Here is a 10,774-nt window from a genome sequence, read left to right as displayed (position 1 = left end):
GTGTGAGATAATTATAGATCCATGAGAAAAAGAAGAATTATGTATTGTATGTGGAAAATATTGTGACCGAATTAGATTAATTGCATCAAAAGCAGATGCAGAGAACTGCATTCGGTGATCTGTTTTGGTTTCCCCGACAATTTAAATTCAGCGAGAGTTTTTATCAGCCAATGAGCGTGTCTGCAGCGGACTCTAAACATTACTGATCACCTGTCTCAGTGTCTGAATACAGCGCATATCCGATATCAGACAGACAGGCCAGTTTATCAAAGTGTAGCCTGGTTGGTTCCCTCTCCCTGTTTTGCTTTTGTTTACTCCTGCTTTGGAAAGGATGAGCCAGGGGACCAGGCTAATCAAAGTTAACGTGATTTGCCGCAAGATGGCGATCGCAAATTCCCTTCCGCCGCAGATGAGCGATACCAATAGAGCGGAGGCTTTAGAAAGCCTCCGTCTAAAAATCGAAACAGCATTGAATATAATGGAGATTCGTGAATTGCAGTGACCCCTCTTTCAAAACACAGGTTCTTTCCTTATTTTTAATGACTTTTAATTCCTGAAATTTCCCAAAGTTGTGATTTAGACCTAGAAGAATTGCTTTATTAATATCATGGGGCTTCTTCCTACATGTATACTTTATTTTTGCGCAATTTACCGTGGGCATGTTTTGTACAGTAAGTGCAAGCATTCTCTATAAACTTGTAAAAAAAAATTTAACTAATGCACAAGGAAAGACTTGAATGTATGTCGCGCACTGATCCTAATAAATTCATCAAGATGTAGGACTCACAAAACTCATCTTAAAAGTTTGAAATAAAAAAGCTCAATTTTAAGACATGTGACAGCAGAGGTAATATATTTAAAAAAAAAACTTATTGCATACAAAAATCTTTATTTACAGAAAAATTCTTAAACTCTCAAATAACTATTTTAACATATTAACTAAGATTTTTTTTTAAATGATAGATCTATAAAAAAAAAAAAAAGCCCTGATGAACTGAATTTAAAAAAATACCAAAATAACATTTATATGTAACACTTATTGAGCAAACAAATAATGATTAAATAAATTACAGGAGAATTAAAAATTCAAAGATGACAGTAATCTAATTGGCGAATCTTTTGGGATTTTTCTTCCAGTCCTCCTGCAAAGAAAAAATACAGATAATTTCAGAGGAATCAATTAAGATAATGAAATTAAAAATTAGGTCAATGGCCTTGACCATCAGATATTCACAAATACGTGGTCACGTGGTCTTACAATGACATTAATCTAGCTTATGAATCCAAATCATATCGCCAGAGATCATTGAATACAGGAATTATTTAGAAAAAAATGAATTAAATGAAAGCTGAAATATAATTGTAGTTTTTGCTATCTGCTAAAATAAATTTTTTAAACTAATTAATGAGCTCTAATTAGCTAAGAAACAGGAAGTTAACTGATTTTTAAGGAATTAATTAGCAAAAAAGTGAGAATCTTAATTCTAAAACAAAGTCAGAGACTGGAAAAAATGGTGTCAAAAGAGACTTCAATATTACACATTGGAGCTTTGAAAACACTGATCACTGATTAATGGCTGGTGATTAAGACAAGGGGTTCTTCAGCAGTAGGGGTGATGAGGCTTGTCCATCAGTCGATCATCAAAGAATGGAGTTTCTCTTAGAAAAACAGGCAGCTCTAAAATAAATAAACAAGGCCGGAATTAAAAATATCTTTGTTTCCCCTAACCCGACCCTAAATTCTCAAGTTGGGTCGCGGTAGGTAGGTAAACAATTTTATTTTCTGACAGCAGCTTTGAAAATATATTCTAAAATTTAATGGAAAATTACATTTATAAATAAGAAAAGTACAAAAGAAAGTGATTTGTGAACAAAATGCTTAAGTTTCATACATATGCCGTTTAAAAGCAAAACTCATGAATAATTAATTCACAACTGTAATTTAGATGAACCTCTGAAATATCTCACGCCAGAGTACATTTATATAAATCAAATAAAAAAAGACAAGATTCTCAAATACGCAAAGACTGGACATCCGAGTATATTTTTTCAAACCTTTAATCACCCTCCAGTGCTTATAGACAGTCATTGTACTTTTTTGAGGGCCATTAGATTTGCAGTGGTTCTAGAGCATATTGCTTTGGAGTTAAGACGAAATTAAAGTGGCTAATTTTAAGTCGCAGGTTTAAATACCAATGAGGAACGTTGAAAAAGGTCCTTCAAAAGGGACAATAAAAACTTTGGCCAGTGTCGCAGAAGATGCTGTCTCAAAAGAGATCCCACTGCTTAATGATGCGTAGTACGTCTAAATTTGGAGCAATGGGGAAATGTTCAAATGTTGTCCCAACAAAAGGATTAAAAGCAAAGAAACAACCAATCTTCAAGGGCCTAATTAAAGAAAATGACACTGGACGTCTCAGGAAGCTGAATTATGATTTCAAAACTATTTGGAAAGGGTATTTAAACAATATTAGAATGAACCAAAGCGAATCTACAAATGATAAAAATGCTATATAAAACAATGTCATAGTCATGAAGTTTAACCCGTAAATAAAGGCATGAAAAAGTACAACTGAATTATATCTATGAATATGATGACATACTTACAAAAACTCCTATGATTCCATAATGGCATTTAGTAAACATAGGAACATAGATGAATTGGTTATTAGATCAAAACTCAAATTAAATAAAATGCAGTAAAATTGAATGATGTGTTCACTAGGTGGGCCCCTCATTTGCTCCTGAGGTTGGCCTTTCCATGTACCTGAAATTCAACAGACAGATTTGTTTGTTCGTTGTTTATCGTCCCCATCTTTCGAAAATTTATTCACTCACATGGAGACGCCAAGACACCTCTTAATTAGTCATTGTAAATTTTATTATCAAATTGTTTCAAGAGTGAAGAATTCTAGTTAGCTTAAGGCATAAGATTGAGACATCGCCGTTGTTTTGTAAAGAACTACTTCTATGTAATCACATCTAGGCGCTATTTTGTTTCCATCAAATGCTTGAAAATCACAGTAGAACGATGTCAGCCATTCTGATAAATACTGATTTTGATGAAATTGTATTTTATGAAACTTGGTTGACAATAAAAAAAATTTTGAATCATGTTATTTAAAAAAATCTTTTCAGTCGGCGCGTTTTAGTTGGGTCGGTCGCGTTAGGGGAAACAAAGGTATTTTTTATTTTGGCCCAACACAAAAAAAATTACAATATTAAAAATGTGCACCACATACAATAGCATATTCTTAGAAAAAGTCTGAAAAGTTAGAAAAAGTCTACAAGTAAACAGTCAAATTATGATTACTGTAGGAAGTACCTTTTCCTCGTGGTATTAATTTACGCTTTGTACTCACAAATTGCACAAAATCACACATTTTCCGCAGAAATTTTTCCAAGCGTACTTAATAAAAATGTAAGGCATATGGTGACAGAAAAGACTGCTAAATTGTGGAACAATATGCATTTAAAAAACACTCACATAAGTTTCCAGACTGTGATGGTCTACTGGATTGGTATCGGCATGGGGAGGAAAAAGGAGGCCTGGCATGGATCCTTTCCATCCAATTTAAGAAGAGCCACTTTACCAGTCACCGTGAAGCTTAAAGAAAGAGCTGCACAGCTGAATGTGGCCATGGCTGTCGGTCACTTGGGTACCAGTCTTACACCAGAGGGTATGCGTGGTATGTTTCTTGGTGCAAATATTGAACCAGCATCAGCCGCCAACATGCAACAGACCTGCAACAAGGTGCACGGAGAAAGAAGAAGGTATGGTTTCCATATTAATTTTGCCCCGTGATTTTCTAAAAAATGAAACTGGTGTAAAAGTTGAAAACTCGTGCTTTTTAAATAATTGAAATTCAATGCAGAAAAATCATACAAGTCATTTTTCTCATATGTGTTTTTAAATGCTAATTATGACATCATACACATGTGAATTTTCCCGTATTTTCTTAAAAAAGTTGCAGAAGACACCAATTTTCAATGGAATTTTCTTTCAGATAACATTCACCGTATACAACGGGTAACGCGGGGGAGTCGCTAAAAAGTATGGGGGAGTCGTTTTCAACGTATGGGGGAGTAGATTTCGCTTCGGAGTCAGAAGAGATGTGGGTCACGTCTTTTTTCGGTATTTGTAAGATGTATTTACAAAAAACAAATAGCCCATGGAAGGTAGCAATAATTAAGCTTTGGCTTGGTCATTTGTCCTGTTAGCATATACGTCTAATTTTCTCAAACACTTCGAAACTATTCGACAGATTTCATATTTACGTTAATCGAGTGGTTAAAACATGCATGATTTGGACAATCTACGACTTTTGTTGGTATTCCGACAGTTAAAACAGCAAAAGCAAACGTTTATCTTTAAAATGCAACAATTAAAACTTGTGTAGACTTTATAAAAATTAATAATTAAGACATTTTCTCTTCAGACAGTATTGGTTACGTAAGGGGGGAGTCGTTTCTGGAAAAACACAACACATGGGGGAGTCGCAAAATAAAGTCAAATGCATACTTGGTGTTGTTTTCATTTTATTTTTTTTATACTGCCAATACCTTTTTATTTATTCGTAGATATCTATAAATCAATGTTTGGTTAATTTCTTTATAATTTGAAGTTTTGACAAGAGATTGTTTTCTGTGGCTTTATCATATCTAGAAAAAAATCAGCAGTATACATGTATAATTCGATTATATATCTTCGGAGCACATGTGCTAGTATTCTCTATTGAAAAGTTGATGGCTAGTTTCACTTCTCAATAGAGAATAATGTGCTGGGCAACACGACTCTCCCCTCAATATGTATTTTTCTTACATCACAAAATTTTTTAAAATATTCAAACCCTCACTTCCATCAATGACAGCTTCTCCATAAAGAAGAACAACCAGATCAATGATATCGAAAATTTCCTAAGAATATCAACCATTTTTAATTAGAAAAAGGGAAAGCTCTGGTGTCAGTCCCGCCCCTTGACTTTTTTTTCTTGGGGGGGGGGGGGGGAGGTAGAAATTTTTAAACTGATAACATTCATAATTAAATAATTTATATATCATATAAAGAAATACATCTTCAAGTACTTACAAATTAGTATGCTAAATGAGAATATTTTTGACAATCTGGGGTTAATACACATATGATAATATACATGTGCACTCAGGATCCAAAAATGCTGAAGACATGACTGCATTGCATATTTCCCCTATTCTCTATTGAGAAGTTGATGGCTTGTTTCAATACTCCCCCTCAAGGGGTAGTATTGAAACTATAGCTATCAACTTCTCAAAGAGAATATATTTCCCCAAGCGCTGAAAATGTTTGTATACAGTATGATAAATAAAAGGAGAAGTGTAAAAATAATTAACTTTGAACAGAACAAATACCAAAACATTTCTGGTTCACTGTATACATTTAATTATTTGATACCCTCCCTTACCTTTTCGCAGATGTATACAGTTCCTCGGAATATGAAACCTCCTTAATCTCCCCCCCCCCTCTTTTCGCACTTTCGTGAACACATACAATGACGGGTTGTTACATACCAGACTCAGTAGAGGAAAACAGTATGTTCTTTAAAAAATATTTCAATAAAGTAAGAATTTCACACTTTTAAATTAAAACTTGTAAATTTCTTGTAATTAATATTTCAAATGCACAATCAGTTATCAAATTAAAGGCACGAAATTGAAATAAAGAAATACTAGTAATCAAAAAGATACCTCTAATTATATTTGTTTTGTTTCCCTGATTAATATCCATGCGGCGTTTAAACTTTAAGTTGATATCCATGTATAATGAAATATTTACATCTCTTGATCAGTGGCTGTTCCATCAATGAAACGTATAAAGACGTTTGCACCATTAATACAATAATTAAACTTTTTAATCCTTCTTTAAATGATTATTTAAACAGATATAAATATAAACAATAAAATGTCTTTCCTTGTTTCAATTGTTATTACTGGAAATAACGGTCGCAGTTATTGCAGAAAAAATTTACATAAACTGCTTACGCGGGTTATGTATTTTTTCTGCAACAGCTGCTTCCGTTAATTCCAGTAATAACAAACAAAGAAAGCATTCTATTGTTTAACACAGGCACATGAAAAGTTCTTTTGAAAGGATGAAGTTTTTGAAAGGGGGCAACCAGTACTATACATTTATAGACAGGTTTCCAGGGCAATATGTGTCTTTTCGGACCGATCGAATAACCAAACTTTGCCCGAGGCTGTTAGGCAAATAGTTTTCAAGGGGTCGACAAAACGCATTTTCGTCCGAGAACACATTCAATAAATGATTTGTTATAACTTTTACTGTTTATTATGATATTATCATTTTGAAATTTTGTTCATCCGCACTGCAGTTTAAACTTGGTCAATTTTGTCAAAGTTCTGACTACTGACCCCACCCACACTGTGACGTAAGTGGTGCAATATGTACTTCACAATAATGAACAGTAAATACATGTCATTTTTTAGTTTAACTTGAACATGTTGCTTATATTGATTTTTATTCATGTTAAATTTTACTAAAATTATCAAAAAAAGTGTAAAGAAGCATTTAACAAAAGAAAAATTGAAATTGAAAATAATAGTACTATTTAATTGTGCGACTCCCCCATGTGTTGTGTTTTCCAGAAACGACCCCCCCCCTACGTAGCCATTACTGTCTGAAGAGAAAATGTCTTGATTATTGATTTTTATAAAATCTAGACAGGTTTTAATTCTTGCATATTAAAGATAAACGTTTGCTTCATCTGTTTTAACTGTCGGAATACCAACAAAAGTCGTAGATTGTCCAAATCATGCATGTTTTAACCATTCGATCAACGTAAATATGAAATCTGTCGAATAGTTTCGAAGTGTTTGAGAAAACTAGACGTATATGCGAGCAGGACAAATGACCAAGCCAAAGCTTAATTATTGCTACCTTCCATGGGCTATTTGTTTTTTGTAAATACATCTTACAAATACCGAAAAAAGACGTGACCCACATCTCTTCTGACTCCGAAGCGGTGAAAATCTACTCCCCCATACGTTGAAAACGACTCCCCCATACTTTTTAGCGACTCCCCCGCGTTACCCGTTGTATACGGTGACATTGTCCACAGGCATCGCCCACAAAGATCTTGAGATATGTGATTTGTTATTAAATTTTGCACAAAATATCAACAAGAGGCCCAAGGGCCACAGCGCTCACCTGAGCACATCAGGCTTGAATTTACTACCCCCCCTTCCAGGCGTTCATCATTTGAACAAACTAGAATCTACACTACGTGAGGATGATTCCATATAAATATCACTAATCATAGCTTTGAAGTACTTGAAAAGAAGATTTTAAAAGGTTTCCCTATATATCCCTATGTAAAACTTGGGTTGGCCATTTTGGTCCCACCCTATCCCCAGGGCCGGTCGGTCATGATTTGAACAAACTGCACTACCTGAGGATGATTCCACATGAGTTTCATCTATCCTGGCCCAGTGGTAATTGAGAAGGATTTTTAAAGATATTTCCTATATATTCCTATGTAAAACTTGGGTCGGCCATTTTGGCCCCACCCTTGCCCTGGGGGTCATGATTTGAACAAACTTGAATCTACACTACCTGAGGATGATTCCACTTGAGTTTCATCTTTCCTGGCCCAGTGATTCTGGAGAAGAAGATTTTTAAAGATTTTTCTATGTATTCCTATGTAAAACTTGGGTCGGCAATTTTGGCCCCACCCTTGCCCCTGGGGTCATGATTTGAAAAAACTTGAATCTTAACTAACTGAGGATGATTCCACATGAGTTTCATCTTTCCTGGCCCAGTGGTTCTGTAGAAGAAGATTTTTTAAGATTTTTCCTATATATTCCTATGTAAAACTTGGGTCGGCCATTTTGGCCCCACCCTTGCCCCTGGGGTCATGATTTGAACAAACTTGAATCTACACTACCTGAGGATGCTTCCACATGAGTTTCATGTATCCTGGCCCAGTGGTTCTTGAGAAGATTTTTAAAGATTTTCTTATATATTCCTATGAAAAACTTGGGTCGGCCATTTTGGCCCCACCCTAACCAGGGGTCATGATTTGAACAAATTTGAATCTACACTACCTGAAGATGATTCCACATGAAATCTTTCCTGTCCTAGTGGTTCTTGAGAAGAAGATTTTTAAAGATTTTTCTTATATATTCCTAGTTAAAACTAGGGTCTTTTTGGCCCCACCCTTGCCCCGTGGGTCATGATTTGAACAAACTTGAATTTACACTACCTGTAATTCCACTTGAGTTTCATCTTTCCTGGCCCAGTGGTTCTGGAGAAGAAGATTTTTAAAGATTTTTCCTATGTATTCCTATGTAAAACTTGGGTGGGGCCATTTTGACCCCACCCTTGCCCTGGGGGTCATGATTTGAACAAACTTGAATCTACACTACCTGAGGATACTTCCACATGAGTTTCATCTTTCCTGGCCCAGTGGTTCTGGAAAGAAGATTTTTAAAGATTTTCTTATATATTCCTATGAAAAACTTGGGTATTTTGGCCCCACCCTTGCCCCAGGGGTCATGATTTGAACAAACTTGAATCTACACTACCTGAGGATGATTCCACATGATTTCATCTTTCCTGTCCTAGTGGTTCTTGAACACCGTTCATTGAAATCAAAAACCGATGCACTATTCTGTGTATCTTAGGGGTCATGATTTGAACAAACTTGTGTGCAAAGTTATTCCACTTGAGTTTCATCTTTCTTGGCCCAAAACTTCTGGAAGAAGAAGTTTTAAAGAAATTTCTCAGAAAATTCTATTTTTAGTAACCATGGCAACACCGTTCATCGAAATCAAAACTACCGATGCTTCCACATGATTTCTGTTTCCTGGCCCAGCGGTTAGTGTAGTCTTTGTGTGCAAATGTTAATTTTAAAAATCAGACCAAAACTGTAGAAGGAGTAGTGCATTTTTGAAAGGAATTTCTCAGAAAATTCTATTTTTAGTAACCATGGCCGACACCGTTCAACGAAAAATCAAAAACCGATGGCTCAGGTGAGCTAAAAAATTAATGTGTATCTGTAGTGTAGTTACTTGTGTGCCAAGCTATATTGAAATCAGACTTAACATTGTAGCAGAGGAAACCTTCAGCGTTTTGAAAAATTGTTTACAGACGGACAGACAGACAGACGGACGGACGCCGGACGCATTACTATCGCATAAGCTCTTCTGGTCTCTGACCAGTAGAGCTAAAAATGTGGACTTCCGGATATCCCCATCATGCAGAGTGGAAGGAGATGCTTGGTGCAATAATGCCACATTCAGTGCCATTGAAAAAAAAAAACATTCCAAGCTGCGACCCAAGTGACTTATACCGTAAGTGAAAATGTAACTCAGAGGTAAAATGTGGTTGCAGTTTTCTGTGGGAATAAACTATGTAAGAAAGGCGCACACCTACATGTACGAAGCAAAGGAAAGGAAGTTACCTGTCCAGGACATGAAGACTGCACTGCAACCATTCCTCCTGAGACCACCATTGGAGATGAGAAGAGATGGGCCACTAATTGTGTTGGTGAGTTACTAAGTGATGACCGTCCACTAATCATATCCCATTTCACCAATGATGGAGACAGTGCCGCGCCTGCATCTGGTGCATCTGAAAAACACGGACGTGTGATTGAAAACCTTAAGGACTTGCGTCACTTCTTTGACTCTCAAAGAAAACAGACAGCTAAGGCTCCATTCAGCAGTCACATGTTTCCGGGAAGAACCAAGGCCATAAGAGAATCCATGCAGAGAAGATTTGCCTTGGACCTGAAGCTTTGATGCAGGACAGAGTACGAGAATTGCTACAAACACTACTCCGGCGACTTACCTTTGATGAAGCGTGCTATGTCTACTGCGGTTGGTTCCCTCATAAACTGCTACCAGGGACAGTGCGGGAAGTCCTGTCAACTCTATTCCTTTTCCTGTTGTGGACTGAAAAGCAATAAGTGGAAATCTTCAGTGTTGCCTAGTGACTTTGAATTAAACATGACAGAAAAAGACAAATGTTTGTTAAGGGGGGACCTATGTCCGAAAAGTCATTGTGTGAAATTTACAAAACTTGAAATTTCTGTCCTGACCACTTGCTCTTTATATTTACGTATTAAAAACAATACCTTTATACGCTTATTTTTACACAGAAGCACGTGCAAAAACAGTATGAAATGCTAAAAATAGATCAATTTCAGACATTATTGTTCTGCCACAAAAATGCGCTAAAAAGAACCAAAAATGTCAAATCACACTCAAAATCAACAGGTATTTATTTTATATGACTTGTATCTTTAAAATGAATGCAAATTCATTGTAATTCATCTTGCATGAAAAAATATAATGCAGCACAATGTAAGTATCATCCCGTTTTTCTTGTCATATTTTTTACAATGCCGACATGCATAACAGGTAATATCTTGAAAAGTCTTTGTGTGAAAATATTGTAATTCATATTTTTTGAAAGATATGATTCATCTCTTTATTTTAACAAAGAAAAGAGTATACCTTTATGGTAAAATAAACGAGAAATATGACGTTTTCTTTTATTTTCGTACTTTTGTGTCATAAATATTGACCTTTCTGCACTAAAAAAAAAGGTATGTAGGCACTGACAAGTATTTAAATATAAAACTATTTTGCGAAAAACAAGTATTTTGTTTTGATTAGAAACAATTAAAAGTTTAAATTTTTAACAGATTAACTCTTCTTCTTCATTCCAATCACTCTGCCCCCCCCCCCATTTCTACGTCAACAACCAACACCT

At 35.5% G+C, this 10,774-nt stretch overlaps 1 long non-coding RNA gene across 1 annotated transcript; it reads right to left on the bottom strand.

Moving 5' to 3' along the window:
* Positions 1-994: 994 nt before the first annotated feature.
* LOC134282805 (uncharacterized) lies at positions 995-10,004 on the bottom strand. Its single transcript, XR_009995359.1, has 5 exons — positions 9,848-10,004; positions 9,459-9,628; positions 3,488-3,744; positions 1,540-1,678; positions 995-1,142 (listed from the first exon to the last, which is right to left on the bottom strand). It is a non-coding gene; the product is annotated as an uncharacterized LOC134282805 (long non-coding RNA).
* Positions 10,005-10,774: the final 770 nt, after the last annotated feature.

The sequence above is a fragment of the Saccostrea cucullata genome, unplaced genomic scaffold (assembly GCF_032062105.1).
Source record: "Saccostrea cucullata isolate Sc308-1 unplaced genomic scaffold, CSIRO_AGI_Scuc_v1 ctg17484, whole genome shotgun sequence".
Classification (NCBI taxonomy): Eukaryota; Metazoa; Mollusca; class Bivalvia; order Ostreida; family Ostreidae; genus Saccostrea; species Saccostrea cuccullata.
Note: the sequence above shows the minus strand (reverse complement) of the source record. Positions and strands in the feature narration are given on the sequence as shown.